This window comes from Erythrolamprus reginae, chromosome 2, assembly GCF_031021105.1.
Source record: "Erythrolamprus reginae isolate rEryReg1 chromosome 2, rEryReg1.hap1, whole genome shotgun sequence".
NCBI lineage: Eukaryota > Metazoa > Chordata > Lepidosauria > Squamata > Dipsadidae > Erythrolamprus > Erythrolamprus reginae.
This window is the reverse complement of record NC_091951.1, coordinates 267,595,494-267,618,543: the sequence shown is the minus strand read 5'-3', so window position 1 is coordinate 267,618,543 and position 23,050 is coordinate 267,595,494.

Below are 23,050 nucleotides of genomic sequence, written 5' to 3'. Positions count from 1 at the left end.
ATGAAGCCCACCTCTCAACATTAAACTGGAAAACTCTATTCTCTGAATGCTACACTACTGATGACCTCTACAACACATTCCTACTCAAAATGAAAATTATTATCATGCTTCATGTACCTCTAACATCTACCACAAGCAAAAAAAATAACCTCCCCATCTCAATAAGAAAATTACAAACAAGAAAAAAATCTCTCTGGAGGAAAAACAAAAAAGGACAAGTTTCCAATTTCAAAAGCCGATATAAAAGCATTTGCAATCAAATAAAAGCAGACTGCCTTAACTACTACAGCAAACAAGAGAAAAACCTCCTATGCACAAAATCTAATAGAGCTTTCTACAACTTTGTCAATAATAAACTCAAAGACTCTAGACCTATCCCATCTCTCAAACGACCCAACAACAAAGAATACCATGATGATTCATCCAAAGCTAACCTCCTCAACTCTTTCTTTGGCTCTGTCTTTGTTAACAGCAATGGCTCATCCCCCAATTTCATCAATCGCACCTCAAACTCCCACAATGACCTAACCCAAGTAGACTTCACTGAAGACCGAGTTGAAAAAGCATTACGTGACCTTAAACCTTCTCTATCAGTCGGACCAGATGGTCTATGTGCTTACTTCCTAAAAAAGCTCTCTTCTGCCATAGCTGAACCACTAAGCATAATTTTTGAAAAATCCTTCAGAACCAGCACACTTCCTAAGCTATGGTCGAAAGCAATGTTCATCCCCATCTTCAAAAAAGAAAACCCCTCTCTTGTCAATAACTACAGACCAATATCACTATGCTGTGTCCCATGCAAAGTCATGGAATCAATTATAAACAAATCAATTATTCTCCATCTAGAAACTAATAATTTGCTCTCTAACAAACAATTTGGATTCAGAAAAAACTATCCTGCAACCTGCAACTCCTCCACTGCAAAAATATATGGACAACTCATCTAGATCAAGGGAAATCTATAGATACAATTTATATTGACTTCTGCAAAGCCTTTGATTCAGTGGTCCACTACAAACTACTCCTAAAACTCAAATCCTATGGCATCTCAGGATCCCTCCATAGCTGGATTACAGCATTCCTGTCAAACAGACAACAAGTGGTCAAAATAGGAAGCACCATATCCACCCCCATTCCAGTTAAAAGCGGTGTTCCCCAATGTAGTGTACTGGGACCAATGTTCTTCATTCTCTACATCAATGACCTTTGCAATTACATCACAAGCAACTGTGTCCTCTTCATTGACGATGTACAACTCTTCAACACCACCAATAACACAATTACTCTCAAAAAAGACCTGAACTCTGTTTCTGAGTGTTCTAACACATAGCAACTCCAAATCTCAACTAGCAAATGCTCTGTCCTACACATTGGGAAAAAGAATCTGAGCTCCAAATATGAATTGAATAATCAAATTATCACAGATAACCCCCACTCGATTAAAGACCTCGGTATACTAATAACAAAAGATTTAAGTGCCAAAGCCCACTGCAACAACATAGCCAAGAAGGCTTCAAGAGTTGTAAGCCTAATCCTACATAGCTTCTGCTCTGGCAATCTCTCACTACTTACCAGAGTTTACAAAATTTCGCCAGACCCATCCTCGAATATAGCTCATCTGTTTGGAACCCATATCACATCTCAGACATTAACAACCTTGAAAATGTCCCAAGATACTTCACCAGAAGAGCCCTTCACTCCTCTACTCGAAACAGAATACCCTACGAAGCTAGACTTTCAATCCTAGGCCTAGAAAGTTTAGAACTAAGACGCCTTAAACATGATCTAAGTATTGCCCACCAGATCATATGCTGCAACGTCCTGCCTGTCGGCGACTACTTCAGCTTCAACCACAACAATACAAGAGCACACAACAGATTTAAACTTAATATTAACCGCTCCAAACTTGACTGTAAAAATATGACTTCAGTAACTGAGTTGTCAAAGCATGGAACTCATTACCGGACTCCATAGTGTCATCCCCAAACCCCCAACACTTTACCCTTAGATTATCCATGGTTGACCTATCCAGATTCCTAAGAGGTCAGTAAGGGGCGAGTACAAGTGCACTAGAGTGCCTTCCATCCCCTGTCCTATTGCTCTCCTATATTTCCTATACCTTTCTTCTATTCCTATATCTCTTCTTCTATTCTTTCAGTGATATGTTTTATTCCTATATCTTCTCTTCTCTTCTTTCTTAGGTATATTTTACTATGAGTGTCTCCTCTATAACCTTCATCATGTATTTTACTATGTGTATACCCACTAAAACCCTCATTATGTATTGGACAAAATCTAACTAACTAAGTAACTAAGTAACTAAGTAACTAAATAAATAAATAAACAAAAGCAAGCAAACAAACAAACAAATAAATAAATAAATGCAGAAGCTATATTGTTGTGTTTATCATCTAGTTCATTTTAGAGATTGCTGCCATCTTTATCTGGGATTTCAGGTAAAAGATATTGGCAGTAGTACTGATAGCCAAAAGGGCTTACTAATATTACATTGGGCTACCGAGCACTTTATGGCTATCAGAGATTTTATTCAAATGATATGCTGATAAACAAACAAAGAAACAAAGATACAAAGTTAACTGAATTATAGTTCACTGAATTAATACAATTTTTTGGGAATAATACTGAAACAAATTAATTACACTATCTAGATTTACACTACACACAGCTACAAGCTAGCCAGCTATGTTTTAGTGTAATGAATTATTATAACTCAAGATAGAAAGAGCATTAATGGTTTGAACTTTGATGTTAGCGAATCCATGGACAGCCAAAATAAACAAAAAATGTAAATCCCTTCCAAATACTAATGGAACATTAAAGAAATCAACCCAATGTTCTCAAGGTACAAATAACCAGGACCTAATTAATATGGATCTGAAGATCCAGTTCTCTGGGGAAATCTACAGAGCTGACAAAGTTGGAAGAAAACAATAAAAGAGGATGACTATCAGCAAGAAGAATGGACTTAATTACAATATTGTTATGCCATTTGAAGATCTGGAGAACCAAGTTGGGAAAAGATCATTCTAGAAGAGATCATCCTAACAGTCAATACCAATGTGATGACATCCCAACTCAACTGAAGATCAGATCAATTCCAATCATAATTTGCAGTCTTTTTTCAAGACAATACCATGGCCACTTCTATTTTATTGATTTTCCTTCAATTGCTTCACTGAAGTTGCTATGAAGCAGTTGAAATGATGTGCCAGGGCCTCGAGGCTGTGAGGGTCTGGATGGGCATCAATAGACTCAAGCTGAACATTGACAAAACGGAGTGGCTTTGGGTTCTGCCTCCCAAGGACAATTCCATCTATCCATCCATTACCCTGGGGGAGAAAATCTTGAACCCTCAGAGAGGGTCCACAACCTGGGAGTTCTGCTAGATCCACAGCTGAGGCTAGAACAATATCTCTCAACTGTAGCTAGGGGGGGCTTTGCACAAGTTCGTCTTGTGAGACAGTTGCGGCCCTATTTGATAGGGTTCAACTTACCTTCTCCACCAGTTCACATTGCAATGGAAGTGAACATTTTTCATGTGCCAGTTAGAACCAGTAAGGAACCCCCCTCTGGATTGAACCAAACCAGAGACAAGTAGGGAAGAGGGAAAAAGGCTAAGCTTGTCTGCAACAGGCATATAGCATGTGTAGGTGTTTATGGGGGATACACAATAGCTTTCCAATAAGAGGAAGACACATCTGTAGACTCATCTGGATTGCGGAATACCTCATGTGAGCTTGGAGAACTACTGGCAAAGATAGGAATGACACGGCTACACTTCATTATCAGTATCCTCAACCAGTTTTCCCTGGGAACTTGGGAGAGGGAACTGAGGGTGAATGGAGCAGTTATGTAGTTGCATGAAGGAATGACCTTGGGAGAGAGGGGAAATAGTCATAGACTATAAATAGTGAGACAAATGGTTAGCTGAGTGCATAGAAGGAACCTAGAAATGGTTTTAGAAAGAACCCTCCCTGGCTTCTTGAATGGTAAAGTAAGAGGTAGAGATTTGTGACATGCTGTTAATGTAACATTACAATAAAGCAAAGTAGTGAGAAAGCTTCATGTACTACATAAACTATATCTAATATGAAATTTGTAAATATTGGAATACAGTCATTTTAAAAGCAATTAAAGAATGGATTTCTCATATAATCACAACCCACTTGTTTCCTAATGTAAAAATTACGGGAGAAGACAAAATAATTGTTGTTTAAAAAACAAGTGTTTCTAGAAAAAGCAAACAGGATCATGCAAAATACTGTTCCAAACCTAGTTATATTTGGTTTTCAGAGGAGCAGAGGGAGATAAAATAGTTGATGAGATGCATAACATGACTATGAAGGGTGAACTCAACTAAGCATGCGCTAGAGTCGCTGTTAAAGCCTATTTAATGGCAGTAAGGGTGACAAGCATCAGTACATTTTGCCTTTATTGCATCTGATGTCTCTGTTCTGAGTGACCTGGCTGCTTTTGGGAGAACAGAGCTTAAGTGAACATTACAGGGCCTTTGGGAAGCATCTGCTAAGCTTTTGTTGAGAAAATCACTTTCATTTGCTCCAACTTTATACATGTAACTGAAGAAGATAAGTTATATGACTAGTTGGGCTGAGTTTGATTCTTTGAGTTCAGGGGAAGTAATCAGGGTTTATGGATCTGTGAGCTCAGCTACTTGTATGGTATATTCATATAAGGGGTGGCTTCCTCCTGGTTTGGACCAGTTTGCCCAAACGAGTAGTGACCTGCTGCTTGAAAGAGGACCTTCTCTCCCACCCACGCGTTTATACTGATCTTTATTCTTTCTGAAACCCAGCTGATCAGCTCTTCAGCTGTGTTTCGGGCTGATTTTAAGTTATTGAGCATGCGCCAAAGCAAAATTGCATGTGGGGACATGCAAAACATGCACTTCCATCACAAAGTGAACCAGTGGGGCAGGTAAGTACAACCCATCCCTGATCCATATTCTTTCTAGTTGAGCAAGGCCTTCCAGGAGATGTAGTGGTCTCTGAGGATGATTTTGTGTCAGAAGGGAAAGAGATTCTGGTTGACCACAATGTAAGCTTTGGAGTCAATTCAAGTTGTTGGTTCTCACATATAAATCCCTTCATGGCCTGGGGCTAGCACAGTTGACAGATCACTTCTCTTTCAGGGTCTCTATCCATCTTTTTAGGCTTGGCAGGAGAGGCATGCATCTGGTTCTGTTGCTTAAAGAATGACATCTTGCTGAATTCAGGAAATGCGCCTTTTCTGTTTTGATGCTAACACTTGCAACTCAAGATTAGCATGACAATGATTCTGCTTTGCCTTTAGGAAGGGCTTAAGATTTTAACTACTCATTGGCCCTGGGTACTTAGCAAGCCATGGCTGGTTATTCTTTTACTCCATGATACTGTATCCTCCTGCTGCTGTTATTTTTAAACCTTAAAACTTTGCTACCCAGAATTGGTTTGGTGAGATGGGCAACACATAAATAAAATAAAATTGATAAAAGGGATTTGGCTTCTAATGATGACCTGGACAAATACTCTCCATTTTATTTGCTTTCAATGTCCAACATATACAAATGGTATCTTTATAAATGCTACTACATTAATTTTAAATTCTGCATGGCTTATTTGAAGAACAGTTGAACATAGCTCCCCATATGTATACAATACATATGAGTATGGTCACAACTACAGAAGACGTGTTGCGGTAGTCAACAGAAGGATTTTTCCAAGACAAGAAGAAAAACCACAACAAAACATGTCTTCTGCCACTAACTCTTGCCATATTTTGTTCCACATATAGGAACTGACTTTGTGAACAGCATGTTCTTATATAATTTAAGACATGTTTAGTGGGGCTAGGTTGTCAGCATTCTTGTAATACTATATAGAAAATTAACTAATGCAAGGCACATTAATGATGTGTGAACAGCAATTCTCATTAATACCCATGATGCAAAAGTAATCGAATTAAACATAATTCTTCTCACCTGATAAATAACATAGAGACTCTAACACTGACATACATTTCTAGTGTTTTCTATTTTTTGTCACTAGAATTGCTTCAAATTTTGCTTTTCCCCCAATCACCTTTCTATAGATATCCATTCATCTTGAACTCCTTTGCTTCCCTTGGTTCAGAAAGGCTCATCTAGCTCTTATCCTTGCTGCCTTGATAGATGCAACCAAATGTTCTCTCCACAAAAGGCCTTTGTTGAATTCAGCTGTACTGAACAATTTTCCTGTGATCTTCAACCTTTTCTTTTAAAAGAATGCTATTAAGGAAATGGTTGGGCTGCTACTCCAGACAAGGGAGGAAACTGATTATCAGTCAAGTTCACTGCTGGACATAGCTATTTATAAACTTTGGAAAAGCTATGGTAGTGAAACCATCCTGGTTTTCCTTGATCATTCATTTATATTAATAGTGTTGACCATGTAGTCTTTCAGGCCTGGTTACAGGGAGCACAGAATTATGGTGGGTCTCTTCCTGTTTTCTGTGGTTGCTTCAAAGTGATGTTCTTTGGAAGACTGAGATCCAGTCCAAGATCCCTGGTTTGTGAGGTACCTCAGGACTCATTATTAGCCATGGTGCAGGGCCCTTTCATCATGCAGTGTCATCCAATAGGACACAGGAAAAGTGCTTCCTTTCTCATAACACCATTCCCTAAAGATTGCTCTAGCCCCCAGCATGACACTGTTTAAAAGTTGATTTTCCCCAAGATTTCTGTTATTTTGAGTGGCGCCTCCTGTCTATTGCAGTCAGATTGGCTGTTTCTTCTTCTGAACATTTGGGATTTCATTCGCAAAGTAGTTTAATAATGCTGCTATTGTATTCCACCCAAAGTTGTTATACAATTGAGCATCCTTTTATATTTAAAAAGTAAGGAAGAATAGAATAGAATAGAATAGAGTAGAGTAGAATAGGCGTTGATTGCTTACCTGAACGCCTCTTCTCGTACGGTGAGCGGGTACAGCAGTCACATGGGTTGCTCATGTCCAATCCGGTGGAACTGAGCCTAGTATTAAAAAAGCTTGCCGGATCCGCCCCTTCCCCAGAATTCGCGAATCCATAGACTAGGCTCAGTTGTGAAGCTCTGTAGTGTTCAACTCTCATTGTTAGAGGAAAAAGGATTATAGAAAGGTGAAGAAGACACATACAAGGGCGGGAAGTGACTGCTGTACCCGCTCACCGTACGAGAAGAGGCGTTCAGGTAAGCAATCAACGCCTATTCTCCGTACTGAAGGAGCGGGTCCAGCAGTCACATGGGACATACCCAATAGATGGTCCCTAGGGTGGGATTAGATTGCTATCGTGTGAGATAACGGATTGGAGTACCCTTCTGCCGAAGGCAGCGTCCGCTGAAGCGTAAGAATCAATCTTGTAGTGCCTGATGAAGGAATTTGGCGAGGCCCAAGTGGCTGCTTTGCAGACCTCCTCCAACGGGGCTTGAGTCGCCCAAGCGGCCGAGGTGGCTGCGCTCCTGGTGGAATGCGCTGTGATGTTCCTTGGAACTGAGAGGGAAGCCGACTCATAGGCCTTAGATATAGTCCCTCTGATCCAACGGCCTATTACTGTTGAAGACACTTTGGCCCCCATGACTCTGGGATGATAGGCTATGAAAAGTGCTTCTGACCTCCGAAAGGGTCCTGTGCGTTGGATATAGATTCTCAGCGCTCTGATGAGATCCAGGGTGTGCCATCTAATTGCCAAGGGATGGTCTCGTTGGAGGCAGAAGGAAGGTAGGACAATATCCTGAGATCTGTGGAACATGGAACTGACCTTGGGTAAAAAGGTGGGGTCCAGTCGCAAGACTACCTTGTCCTGATGGAATTGACAAAGGTCCTGCCTGATTGAGAGGGCAGCCAGCTCCGAAATGCGTCGGGCAGAGGTAATAGCCACCAGGAATGCTACCTTAAAGGATAGGTACCTGAGGGACGCCGATTTTAGGGGTTCGTATGGTGCCTGCGTGAGGGAATGGAGAACCCGTGGCAAATCCCAGGATGGATACCTGTGGACCTTGGAAGGTCTGAGGTTGGCTATGCCCTTGAGGAATTCCTGAACTTCAGGGAAGGATCGGAGAGGCTGTCTGCGGGGACCCCCTAGGACAGATGAAATGGCTGCCAGATGACGCCGGAGGGTGCTGGTGGAAAGTCCTTTATGGAAGCCTTGCATAAGGAAGGAAATAATTCTGTGTATGGGGATGCACAGAGGGGAGAGACCTTCCTGTAGACACCACTGGTGAAACTTGGACCACGTGTGGTCGTAGATTCGATTGGTCGAACCCCTTCTGGCCTTTAAAATGACCTCCACTGAATCGGGGTCATGACCACGCAGTTCTAAGTCTCTCCTGATAACAGCCAGGCGGTGAGGTGGAACCACTCCGGGTCTGGATGGAATGAGGCCCCCTGCCGCAGCATATCCCCCGAAACGGGGAGTCGCCAAGGGTCCTGGACGGACAGCTGTTGGAGATCCGCGAACCAGGGCCGGCGGGGCCAATGAGGGGCGATTAAGATTACTCGGGCCCTCTCGGTGAGAACCTTGTGAATCACGTCCGGGAGAATTGGAATTGGAGGAAATGCGTAGAGTAGGCCTGGAGGCCATGGACTCCGGAGGGCATTGATTGCTTCCGCTCCCGGGGATGGAAATCTGGAAAAGAAGCGAGGGAGTTGGGCGTTCGCATTGGTCGCGAAGAGATCCAGGACTGGTAGGCCGAATCTGAGGCTGATTTGATGGAACAGGTCCTGATGGAGGTTCCACTCTCCTGGGTCTATCGTTGCTCGAGATAGCCAGTCCGCCTGGACGTTGAGGCTCCCCGAGATGTGATCGGCTAGGAGCGACCGAAGATGTTTTTCCGCCCAAAGGCCTAACTTGAGGGCCTCCCTCATGAGAGCTTTGGATCTCGTGCCCCCCTGTCTGCAGATATGGCTTTTTGTGGCAATGTTGTCGGTGAGAATGAGAACGTGCCGGTTGGGAATGCGAGGAGAGAAATGCTTCAGAGCCAGGGAAACGGCTCTTAACTCTAGCCAATTGATTGGCCTGGAAGCTTCCTCCGGGGACCACGTGCCCTGGGCTATCATCCCCTGGGCGTGGGCGCCCCATCCCGATAGACTGGCATCTGTGGTGATGACAAATTGATCCGGGCATCTGAACGGGGATCCTTTGTCCATGGCCGGAGACTTCCACCACTTGAAGGATCTGCGAACACTTGGTGAGATGACAATGCGCCGATTTGAGTTGCTGTGCCCCGATCTCTGAAAGGGTAATAGGAGCCACTGGAGTTCCCTAGCATGAAGGCGAGCCCAGGGAATGATGCCTATGCATGACACCATCTTCCCCAAAAGGGAAGACAGAGTTACTATGGATACTGAAGAATTAGATAAAATGTTAGAAATTAACTCCCCTATACTGAGTTTTCTCTCGGGAGAGAGAAAAACCTGGGAAGATTCTGAATTGATAATGGAACCCAGGTGGGAAATGGATGTGGAAGGTTGGAGGTGACTTTTTTCAAAGTTGATGGAAAAACCATGGTCCTGAAGGACTGACATGGTGACAGAAAGGTCTGTTTTCACTTTCTCTAGGGAGTTCCCATGAATCAAAATATCATCAAGATAACATAAAATGTGAATGGGAGACGCCCGGATATAGGCCGCCAGGGACCCCAAGAGCTTTGTAAAGACCCGAGGGGCCGAGGAAAGGCCAAATGGCATCGCCCTATACTGGAAATGCCTGCCTTGAAAGGAAAAACGTAAAAACTTCCTGTGGCATTTGGCTATAGGAATGTGAAGGTAGGCCTCAGTGAGGTCTAAGGAGACCATGAAATCTCCGGAGTGAATGGCGGCCAAAATAGAAGATAAGGAGTGCATTTTAAACTTCCTATATTTGATGAATAGGTTTAGTTTCTTTAAATCCAAAATAGCTCTCCAACCTCCAGAGGATTTTGGAACCATAAATAAAATGGAGTAAAAACCTAGGCCCTTCTGACCGGAAGGAACCGGTTGAATGGCTCTGATGGACAATAGATGAGAAATGGCCTCCTCCATACGGTTACAATCTGAGGAGGACCTGGGAGAAGGGCAGGAAATAAAACGTTTGGGGGGAGGAGAAATAAATTCTAAAAGAAGGCCAGTTTGAACAGTGTCAATGACCCAGGGGTCCTTGGAGGTGAGACGCCAATTTGAGGCGAAATGAGCTAGGCGACCCCCTATGGGAATAGAGGGAAAATTACCATCTAGGTTTTCTTGAGGCCCTGTTAGAGGAAGCTCCCCTTTGGAAGCGAAAACCTCTACCCCTGGAGATCCTACTTTGGGAACGAAAGCAGGGGGAATACTGACCTGGAGATCTCTGATAGGAAGCCGCTTGATCTTGCTGGCGCCCCGGGCGACGAAAGGACTGCGTTTTGGTAGCCTTTTTTGTGGTTGGACCCAAAACTTTCTTCTTATCCGTGGTTTCCGTGAGGAGTGGATCCAGAAGATCACCGAAAAGAAGGTCGCGCTTTAAGGGTCCCTGGGATAACTGCCACTTCTGGCGTACTCCCGCTTGCCAAGGGCGAATCCATAGGAGTCTCCTTGCCGTTGTAGAAGCTGCAATAGACTTAGCAGAAAATCTGGTAGATTGCAAGGTGGCATCAGCCACGTACTGGGCAGCTGCAAAGACCTTGTTGAAGTCTTGTTGACCTCTCAAGTCATCGGGAGGAATATGCTGTTGAAGTTGGCGAAGCCACAGCAGCATGGCTCTGGAGAAAAAGGAGGCTGCTGCAGAACTTTTAATGGCCCAGGAATCTGCCGTGAATCCTCTTTTGAGCATTTGTTCAATGCGCTTGTCCTCTGGGCGGAGGACTTCCTCCGCCTCTCCCGGCACAGCCGCTGCCGAATGAAGGATCTTGACAGGTTCATCCGGTTTGGGAAAGGATAGAAGCTCTTCATAGGAAGAGGAAAGTTTGTACAACTTCCTGTCTTTAGTTGAGGGATTAAGACTAGAGGCTGGGAAATCCCACTGTTTGAGTAAGGCATCTTTAAACAATTTAGGCATAGGAATTACCTCGTTATCCTCCTGTTCCTCAGTGAAATAAGGTAAATTCTCCTCCGGGGGATCAGTGGAAGTGGAGGCTTGTTTCTCCTGGGCCGCTAATCCCGTAGAAATCCTAGCTTTGAGGAGGAGAGATTTGAATAATTGAGAAGGGAAAATGGTAATTGGAGAAGGAACCTTTATTTGGGATTCCTCATCATCTGATAGCCCTTGGAAAGGGTCCTCATCATCCTCCATATCCTCATATTCGTCCTGAGAGGAATCTGAATCATCCTGAATAGGAGCCCTAACCGCTGGGGAAGAACCCAAGGGGCGGGAGGGACGAGGAGGAGGAGGAGGTAAGGGAAGCTCATTGATGGAAGAGAGTTTGGCATCAATGGCCTTAGACAACACAGCAAAAATAGATTGGAACTCAGGAGGTAAATTAGAAATATCAGCAGGAATGGCAGAAGAATCCCTAAAGGCCTGGGAGGATCCTGGCTGGGAGGGATCTTCAATAATATCTGGTTCCTCTGGCCCTATGCCCCATAGGTTAGGTTGGGGTCTGTCTAGGTTAGGCTCATCCAGAGATAACACAGGGACCCCAGAAGGAGGTAGACTAGAAGCCTCTGGGGGGTCTTGACTACTGAGTACTTGGGCCTGCACTTTTAAACGTTTTGCTGATTTGTCATGGATTCTTTGTAGGGCTAGGTCCCTTCTCTTCTCGGCCCTGGTGACCTTAGTCGAGGGGCGGGCCCCAGGAGAAGAGGAGGAAGAGGCCTGGGGGATACTAGTAATCTCATCGCCTGTAGGCCTGGCCTCTCTGGGACCTTTAGTTGTGCCTCTCTTGGGAAAGGAAGCCATAGTCTGAAAAATAACAGAAGACAAGGCTGAGCCAATAACTGAATAGAAAAGGAGAAGAATTTTAAGGACTTCCCAAGAGGAATGGATCCTGCTTCGAGGCCTCGAAGCTGCTGAGACGTGAGGACAATCTGGGCAAACCCAGAGTTCGTGCCCCCAAATCCAGCGGGGCCAGCCTCCCTAAACTTTTCAATTAAGTAAACCAAGGCACTCTGGTTGGAGGCTTAGCCGGTGGAGAATTTAGCCTGGGACCCCCAAGGCCCGCTCCGGGATCCACGCGGTGGACTGAGGCCTACGCGGCTGGCAGGAGGCCAACACGAGAGGCCTAGATTTAAAAAGGGCGCGAAGGCCTTCGCGCCGAAAAATCGCTCCGAATATGCCTTAAAGGGGAAGCGATCGACTAAGTCCAGGAGACTAGAAAGCCGTCTCACTCCGCAGGAGGTATATTTTAAGCCCTTTAATATATATGCAATAAAGAATCAATAAGGCAATCAATTAATACTTGCACTAGAACCTCCAGGCCAAAGGATTAAAAGAATCCACAAGCGGCCGCGGGGATCGTACACGGCAAAACCGCCGGGGGAAAACGAAACCGCAACTTCTCCAAGGGAAAAAAGCCGAGCCGCAAACGGCTGGCGCTATTAGTGCAAGTAAAACAAATAAGGATAAACAGTCTTACTATTTTTGAAGGAAAAGATCGAAGGGAAGGTGTTAGAATGTTGAACGAATGTTGAACGAGCTATCACAATACAACCGCAGGATATGCGAACTGAGCGAATTCTGGGGAAGGGGCGGATCCGGCAAGCTTTTTTAATACTAGGCTCAGTTCCACCGGATTGGACATGAGCAACCCATGTGACTGCTGGACCCGCTCCTTCAGTACGGAGAATAGAGTAGAGTAGAGTAGAATACAATTTTTATTGGACAAGTGTGATTGGACACACAAGGAATGTGTCTTGGTGCATGTCCTCTCAGTGTACATAAAATAAAAGATGTGTTCGTCAAGAATCACAAGGTACAATACTTAATGATAGTTTGGGTATAAATAAGCAATCAAATCATATTAGGGACCAGTCAGTGTCAATCATAAGGATACAAGCAACAAAGTTACAATCATCCAGTCATTAGTGGGAAGAGATGGGTAATAGGAACTATGAGAAGATTAATAGTAGTGCAAACTTAGTTAAATTGTTTGACTTAGTTAAATAGTTTGACAGTGTTGAGTGAATTATTTGTTTATCAGAGTGATGGTGTTTCGGGGGGGAAAACTGTTCTTGTGTCTAGTTGTCTTGGTGTGCAATACTCTATAGCATCGTTTTGAGGGTAGGAGTTGAAACAGTTTGTGTCCAGGAGGTGAGGGGTCAGTAAATATTTTCACAGTATTCTTTTGACTCATGCAGTAGACAGGTCCTCAAAGGAAGGCAAGTTGGTATCAATTGTTTTTTTGGCAGTTCTGATTATCCTCTCAAGTCTTTGTATGTCTTGTTGGATTGCAAAACCGAACCAGATACTGTAGTTATGGAGGTGCAGATGACTGACTCAATAATTCCTCTGTAGAACTGAATCAGCAGGTTCTTGGGCAGTTTGAGCTTCCTGAGTTGGCGCAAAAAGAACAATATTTCCCACCAATTAGACAGAAAAAAAGGAAAGAAATTGTTTTATTTTTGTTATCCAGTTGAACTGTGAGTCTCCAGCGTGTTCAACAAAACAAAACAGAACAAAACAAAACAAAACTTTGCCAGATCTACTCCGGCCACTTTGTGGTCTATGTCAAAATGGCCACCACAGACAATGTCCAGTGAGAAACAACTGAAGCCAATTTCAGACTGCCTGAGCCAACTTTGACAATAGAAAATAGCATTTTTATCAGCCCATCCTCATCTTTTTGTACTCTTTAACCTCAGGTCCAAGAGGTATATATTGCCTATTATTGTTTCCCCCCACATTTAGCTTTTCTTTTTCAATTAAGTAATGGGATATATTAATTAACAATCTGGGTAGCCAATGGCAATGCAATATAAAGTTAATTAAGGTTTTGGTGCTCCTTTCAGATTATATCCCAGGTGCATTTATACTCCAGGAGACCAGTATGTAATATTTTAATAAATGGCATACGATACCCACAACCATATCAGAATGTTTGTTCTTGTATCATCTCCTTTGCAAATGGCACATGGAGCCTTTCAAGAAAGTCAAAGAGAAAGTGAAAAAGAATGCAGCACGATCAACTCTGCTACAGCAATGTGCATTTGTCACTTACTGGTCTCTCACTTGATTTCTAATCTTTCCTGCTTTTTGTCAATTTGTCATTTATTCACAGGCAGAATTCATTCCTACTTGCTGCTTGCTAAGGCCATTTTGAACGATTTCACCTCCAACCAGTTTCCATTGATCTTTTCCGGCATGAGAAATGGTTAATGTTGTAGTTCCTACTGATACACTCACAGTGGGTCTCCTCGCTATTTTTTCTCTCAACTAAAATCCCATTTTTAAGCATCTTTCCAACTTTTGCTGCAGGCTCCTATCATTTAGGGGAAAAGATCAAAACAGACGTGTCTCCTTGCATGTTTTTTTTTAAATTGTTCTGTCCTTTCAAATTATGTGATTTTACATATTCAAGAATTTCCAACTGGAAAATCTACCCTTTCTATAATCTTATCTGGTGTGGTTAGCTATGGCCCAGCTCCTGCCCCAAGGAATGTGGAGGTGGATGTGGGGGAAACATCCACATGCCACAGACCTGTTTTGCTCCTGACAGAATCTGGCGAAGGAAGCGTGAGTGACAGGGAAGAGGGAAGTTTGGCAAACAGCCTAGGAGGAGATCAATCATCCTTATCATCTCTGGATTCTGAACAAGAACTTATGACGGACCCAGGCATGCATAGAGTGATGCATAGGAGAGAACAACTGAAGGATTATTACAGGAGATAAGTGAGGCCACCTGTGGTTGGGTGGGGCTGCTGTAATTAGTGCTACAGATAAAAATAGCAGTGTGCTGGTTTAGCCTCATGGAAGTTTATCTGATTCATATTTTCCTCAAGATCGTGGTTTGCTGTTTCCCTGTTCAAGACTGTGTGTGGCCTTTCTGGACTTTGGAATTGGACTCAATTTCCCAGTTACTAGGTGAGAAATTAGATTACATTTAACCTGTGCTTTGTGTGTACCAGAAAATCTCTTTGACATTTATAAAGGGAGTTGTTTCTGCTTTTCTGTTGATAAAAACCTTTTGTTTTCCTTCTATCATGTGGTGTGTGTCTGTTTGGACTAATTACCCTGTAATTACAGGCGGTTGGGACACGCCGGCAGAACATTATCCAATCAGTTTTTATTCATTATTTCAAACCTCAAAAAGGTAAGTATAAGAAAAAAAATACAATTACACATATTTTTCAGATACTCTGAATGATAAGCAACAAGATACTTCTGATCACATTTGAATTTGATCACAATATTACCTCCCATATTTACACAGCTGCATCACTTGGATTTATACTTATTTATCTATTATCTATTTAAATTAAACTTGATTTGGAAGGTCTGGAGAATTTCCAGCACTTTCTCATTTGCATTAGCTATAGTATCTTTCTACTATATTCCACACAGACTAGTATTATGATATTTAGAAAACTTGTACACAGAAAAGCCAATGAAAAAAATTCCACATCCATCTTCTTTGTAGAGAGAGAGAGGAGACAGAGAGGAAGGGAGAGAGGGGAGGGGAGGAGGATAGTATCCAGGAATTTTCCTGTCAAAGAGTGAAGGAATGATTGGCACATCTGCCCAAGCTGAGTGACTGAGTCAAAAAGCTGGAAGGAATAGCAATGGAGGCATGTACTCAACAGGTCTGACAGACTCAGTCCAATCAACTAAAATGATGAGGTCAACCCATTCCTGGATGTTATATTCACCACTGTGGAGAATATGCCTGAGAGCATTACTTTCCTTAGAAGTACCCCTAAATTTTTATCAGTTAATAGCAATCCTTGGACAGATAATTTGGATCCTTCCATATATATATTGAATTTTCCCCTCCTTATGGAAAGTTGGTGGTGGCAGATAGACGCTGGCTAAAATCTATGCAGAGAACCAAAGTTGCTATTAAGAAATCCTACGAAAGCATAATGATGAACCTGGTATAGAAAGCATAGTTTCTGTACAGTAGAGTCTTTTTTTCATAAATTGCAATAGCATGACTATTTATCTTTGGATCTGTATGTTATCTCAGACTCTGAAATAGCTTTGGGTAGCATCACCTATCAAGATAAACTCTCAAAAATGATAAAGCACTTTGTTCAAATTTTAATTGGTCAGTCCATTTATCATTAATAGATCATTCTTCAAATTGTATACAAGCCACAGGGATTATGTGTTGACCGAAAGGATTTATGTTATATTCAGGTATTATGTTGAACATCCATCATAGCTGCCTATCTTCTCCAGTAATAAGTAGATATAATGTGGTTTTAATGTCTTAAATCTGTAGCAGATAAAGCAACAACTACCTCACAAATCCTCACATACTTAGTCATGTCTGGGATAATCAATGTTGCTCAACTGTTCATCAAGTACTTTAATCAAGTGCAGATGAATTAGGGCACAGAATAGCATATGTTCTCCTTGTAGGCTATTTTCTATGCCAAATAAGAATTTGAATCTTTAAAAAAGAGGATAGTGCAGAAAGCTGGAATTAAAAGTAGTGGCACTTGTTCCAGAACAATTAGAGCCTTAGTGAGTATACATTAAACCTATATTTTAGTCTGTATTTTTATTCTACTATTTTATTCTGCATACATACATGCCATAAGGGATGCCCACAATTTTGAACTCTGTTGTTCTTTTCCCTAATTTTATCTTGTTTATAAATAATTATTGAATAATCTCTTAAGGAGCCAGTTGAAACATACTGAGTTTGCCCAAATATTACAATTTAAAAATTAGGCACAAAAAAATCTGCATGGTATCTGTTACTGAGAAGTGAGAAAATATGTTTGCTTTTAGCCATTGTGTGATTCTTAATAGCACTTTTTCAGCCAGTTGAAATTTGAAATCTCTCAGGTAATCTTATCAACTGAAACCCAGTCTTAATCAGTTTCTCATCAGTTACAGAATTCAAATTATTTTTAAAAATGAAAGCAAAAACTGTCTGTTTTAATTGTTCTTACCACTATAAACAGGATGCACAATCTATCTTAGAGATAATTCTATTTCAAAAAAACCCCAGTCAACTAAAAATGTAAGTATTTAGTAACTGAGAAACATAAACTGTAAAATCTTGGCTGAATTCTGTATAATATTCTGGTTTTAGAAGTAGCAATCCCCAACCAAAGATCAGAGTAGATCAAGCAGAAAGGTGTAGCTACATTAAAATGATTAAATTAAACCTAAAGTAAGAGTATAAGCAGGAACAATGGCATTTCTAAAAGAAAGAGAATAGAAGGAGGTCAGGAAGGATCAAATAAGCAAAGACACCTTTGATAAAACCCCTTTTTATTTTCTAATTAATCCAGAAATATTGAAATATTCAATGAACCCCATTCAACAAAGCCACCTATATCCTGCCTTTCTCGTGATACATTAATCATAGCAATTGTTTCACCAGCAAATCCCACTCTAGATATGAGTCCAGAGCCCACAACAATACAAAAAAGCATTAAGAGTTATTAACTTAATCTTGCATTACTTCTTCTCTGGTAATATTGTACTTTTAGTAGATCATATAAAACATTTGCTAGATCAATTCTTGAATACAGCTCACCTGTCTAGAATCAGCATTGCATATTGGACATTAATAAACCTCTCCAAACTCGATTGCAGAAAGAGAGTGGTTAATGCCTGGAATGTACTATCTGACTCTGCAGTTTCTTCCCCAAATCCCCAAAACTTCAATCTTAGACTATCTATTGTCAACTTCACCCCATCTAAGAGGTCTGTAAAGGGCATGCATAAGTGCACAAACATGCCTACCGTCCATGTACTAATGTCCCCTTTTATTCGTATCTATTCCATGTAGTAATTTTTATTAATATTGCTTCTTCATTGCTTATTTGACCCCTATGACAATCATTAAATGTTGTACCACATGATTCTTGACAAATGTATATTTTATTTTATGTACGCTGAGAGCATATGCACCAAGACAAATTCCTAGTGTGTCCAATCACACTTGGCCAATAAAAATTCTATTCTATTCTAATAACCATGTTTCTACCTATATCTATTATCTAATGCATGCTTGATGAAACAAACAAACAAACAAACAAACAAACATATGTGGGATAGTTTAAAAATGTTTAAGTGCCAATGCACTTAATAGTCTTTATCTCTGAAAAGGCTGAATTGAATCCAGCCTCTGTGCTGATACCCACAATGCTTGCAAAATATTAACTCTTGTTTGATAAGCAGACCTGAAAAAGTTTGGATGGTAGTTTGCTCTTCCCAATGGCTCAAACACAATTTCAGCTACATCGAACTCATATCCTCATTTTTATGAAAGATTGCAAAGGTGTAAATTGGCACAATGTATTTTCAATCCAGCATTTTAAAATTTAAATGTACCTAGTTGGAAGCAAATGTTAATAAGCTAAATCTTTCATAGTGTCTAAGGGAGCAACAGAACACATTTTATGAGGTATGGTTCAATTATGATGATTATTTTAGTTTTGAAGAATAAACTTAAAGAGTTGCCCAAGGCCTAATAAGAACAGCTCTGGAAGAGTCAATATATCATGATGTTGGTTTGGCGCTCTGTGTCTCTTAAAAATAAACTCAATTGAAAGGAATTTCTTCTTTCTCAGTACAAAGAGCAGCTTCATTTAATTTACTAATGCAACAAAGTACATGACAAAACTACCAACTGTGAAACCCCTCCAAGCTTTTTGCTAAATATATGCACCTAATCGGGTTGCAAACACAAAGGCCCATAAAAATCACTTCGGATCAGTAGCTACAAAAACAATTCTAATGTATTTGTATTAACCTGTTTATTATTTGCATTTTTCTATTGCATATCATTGTCAACTGCACTGGTCTGTTTCAATGGTCTGTTTCTAAGCACATTAAAATCATTGGATGTGATTACAATAGCCCAGCAACTCACACTCCATCTATGATTAACATTTCAAATTGCCAGTGAAAAACATTTTGAGACTTTAATGGATTAGAACATTACAAGTAACTGAACAACATAACCGTTTGGAAGACTTAAAGTTACTTTAACCTTCTTCTAAACTTATCCCCAAATTTCATTATTTTTAACCTCTACATACTTTTAACTTAGTCATCACCTAGACACCATAACTTTATACAGGCCATTAAGAAGCTGCTAGCCTTGTAAGATCAGTCAAGCAGAAAGTTCAATAATGAATACTATCCTACGTTACATTCAGAGATGGGTTCCTACCGGTTCTTGAATAGGTAGTAACTTGGCGACCTGGGTCGCTGGAACTGGCAATGACCCAGGCCTGCAATGCCCTCAAGCCAGTTCTCTTGATGATTAGATTAGATTAGATTTATTGGATTTATATGCCGCCCCTCTCCACAGACTCGGGCGGCTCACAACAATGATGAAGAACAATACATAGTAACAAATCTAATATTTAAAAATCTAGGTTACAGTTTTAGATTAAAAGTCCCAAAAAAAGAAACCCCAATACTGTATATAAAAAACAACACACAATTGAATCATACTCAAAAACTACATGGGCAAGGGGGAGATGTTTCAATTCCCCCATGCCTGACGGCAGAGGTGGGTTTGATGGCACCTCTAGCAGCGCCATCTTGTTTTTTACTTCTGTGCATGGGCAGAAACCTTTTTTTAAGTACTGCACATGTACACATGCACCTGCATGGCACATCCCTGAGCGAACCAGTAGTAACTTAATCCGGAACCCACCCCTGATTACATTACATTACTATTTGTCCCCTCCTTTTCCATTTAACCTCTTGAAAATTAAGGAGAATCATTTCTGACATGTTTCCCACACCCCCTTTCCTTTGTGTGATGAAATACCTTTTTCAATCCAATTGTCTAGGCTGAAGCTCTTCTTCCTTTTTCCCAAAGTCATTATTGTAGACCTTTACAAAAAAAGCTGCCTGTCAAAGCATTAAAACTCTTCAAGAAGAGGCCTTTATTTTTTCTTTCTTTGCATATATCAAAAACAAGATCACAGCATAGCATCCCATAAATTAGTAAAAGGGTTAAGTCAATGTGAAATGAAGGTACTCCTTACCACACCATGAGAGCTCTGGTGAATGAATGATTCTGAAAGCAAATCTTATAGTGAGAAAAATTGCAATTTAATATATTAAAGAAGGGAAGGTGTTGTGGTTAGCTCTGGCCCAGCTCCTGCCCCAAAGACTGTGGATGTGGGGGAGACATCCACATGCTGCCTTGTTTTGCCCCCAGTGGAATCTGATGATGAAGGCTCCTCTGACCAAGAAGACATGAGTGACAGGGAGGAGGAGAGTGTGGCAGACAGCTCAGAAGGAGATCAATTATCTAGCTCCTCCTTGGATTCAGAACAAGAGTTAATGATACAGCCACGCATGCGGAGAGCGATGCATAGGCAACAACAACTGAGAGATTATTATCAAAGAAAATGAGGCCACCTGTGGTTGGGTGGGGCTGTGGTGATTAGTGAGGCTGCTATAAATAGCAGCCTGTGGGTTTGGCCATTGTGGAGGATTATCTGATTGTTGTGTTTCGTGACTGCTTTACTGACTTGGACTTTTTGTGTGCTGATTTTCCTCCGCTTTGAAACTAAACCAGAGCAAAGTGTGTTTCACTTTGTGAAAGAAGGACTGTGAATTGCCTCACAGCTGCAAGCTAAGTATCACAGAACTGAAAAGGGGCTTGTACAAATTACCAGTTTGTTTGGAGACAGTGCTCTTTCCTATAGCAAAAGAGGGCTTAGTTTAAGTGAATTTTCATTATAAAGAACATTGTTTTGAATTTTCAAACATGTGTGTGTCTGAAATTTGTACCTGTGAATTTTTGGGAGGATTCTACCAGAGAGCCCGACAGAACAGAAGGCAACCATTTTTTGCCAAAAATTGCAGCCTTTGAGTCTAATCTGCTGAAGAAAAGCCACATGCAAGTTTTCATCCAAGGCATTTGGAAGGAACAAGAACAAGATCTAAAATGGATGTCAAACTTAATTTCATTGAGTGCCACATCAGGGTTGTGTTTGACCTGGGAAGTGGGGGCTAGTGTTATGTAACCAGGGAGCTACATGCGCACCTCAACAGCACCTTGGTTAGGGGATCTGTTTTCTGGTACAATGGCCTCCTCCAACCCTCTGTCAACAAAAACGGAGCTCAGGGAGACCATGCACGGGCTCCATTTTTGCTGGTAGAGGCACCATGGGATGATCCTTCACTGTTTCCAGGGCAGACCCACAGGCCAGATCTAAGCACTCCATGGGCTGGATCTAGCCCCTAGGCCTTTAGGTTGATACCTCTGATCTAAAAGAACTAAGGAGAATCATTTGATCTCCGTGGAACTCTATCCATTTTCTTTCCCTTCTCCAGTTCAGCAAGAAAGAGAGAAATCAGTTTACAGAAAAATTAAACCAAGGATTATTTATTTATTTATTTATTTTTATTTATTTATTCATTTGTCCAATATACAAATACATAGGAAGAAAAATAGACATGTGATAATATAAAAGAGGGTGAAAGTGAACTTAGAGGAGAGGATATATGAAAGGAAGAGAATATATAAGATAGGTGAAGGAAAGGAAAGATAATTGGACAGGGGACGAAAGGCACTCCACTGCACTTATTTACGCCCCTTACTTGCCTCTTAGGAACCTGGAGAGGTCAATCGTGGAGAGTCTAAGGGAGAAGTGTTGGGGGTTAGGGGTTGACACAATTGAGTCCGGTAATGAGTTCCACGCTTCGATAACTCGATAGTTGAAATCATATTTTTTACAGTCAAGTTTGGCGCGGTTCGTATTAAGTTTGAATCTGTTGCGAGCTCTTGTGTTATTGTGGTTGAAGCTGAAGTATTTATTATTTATTTATTTATTACTTAGATTTGTATGCCGCCCCTCTCCGAAGACTCGGGGCGGCTCACAACATGTAAAAAACAAATCATAAGCAATCCGACAGATTTAAAATATTTAAATATTTAAAAAAACCCCATATGCTAACAGTCACACACACAGACATACCATGCATAAATTAAACGTGCCCGGGGGAGATGTTTCAGTTCCCCCATGCCTGCCGGCAAAGGTGGGTTTTAAGGAGTTTACGGAAGGCAGGAAGAGTAGGGGCAGTTCTAATCTCCGGGGGGAGTTGGTTCCAGAGGGCCGGGGCCGCCACAGAGAAGGCTCTTCCCCTGGGGCCCGCCAACCGACATTGTTTAGTTGACGGGACCCGGAGAAGGCCCACTCTGTGGGACCTAATCGGTCGCTGGGATTCGTGCGGCAGGAGGCGGTCTCGGAGATATTCTGGTCCGATGCCATGAAGGGCTTTAAAGGTCATAACCAACACTTTGAATTGTGACCGGAAATTGATCGGCAACCAATGCAGACTGCGGAGTGATGGTGAAACATGGGCATACCTAGGTAGGCCCATGACTGCTCTCGCAGCTGCATTTTGCACGATCTGAAGTTTCCGAACACTTTTCAAAGGTAGCCCCATGTAGAGAGCATTACAGTAGTCGAATCTCGAGGTGATGAGGGCATGAGTGACTGTGAGCAATGAGTCCCGGTCCAGATAGGGCCGCAACTGGTGCACCAGGCGAACCTGGGCAAACGCCCCCTTCGCCACAGCTGAAAGATGTTGTTCTAATGTGAGCTGTGGATCGAGGAGGACGCCCAAGTTGCGGACCCTCTCTGAGGGGGTCAATGATTCCCCCCCCAGGGTGATGGACGGACAGATGGAATTGTCCTTGGGAGGCAGAACCCACAGCCACTCCGTCTTATCCGTAGTCATTGACTGGTAGGACGTTGCAGCATATGATCTTGTGGGTAATACTCAAATCGTGTTTTAGGCGCCGTAGTTCTAGGCTTTCAAGGCCCAGGATTGTTAGTCTATTTTCATAGGATATTCTGTTTCGAGTGGAGGAGTGAAGGGCTCTTCTGGTGAAATATCTTTGGACATTTTCAAGGGTGTTGATGTCTGAGATGTGATATGGGTTCCAGACAGATGAGCAGTAGTCAAGGATGGG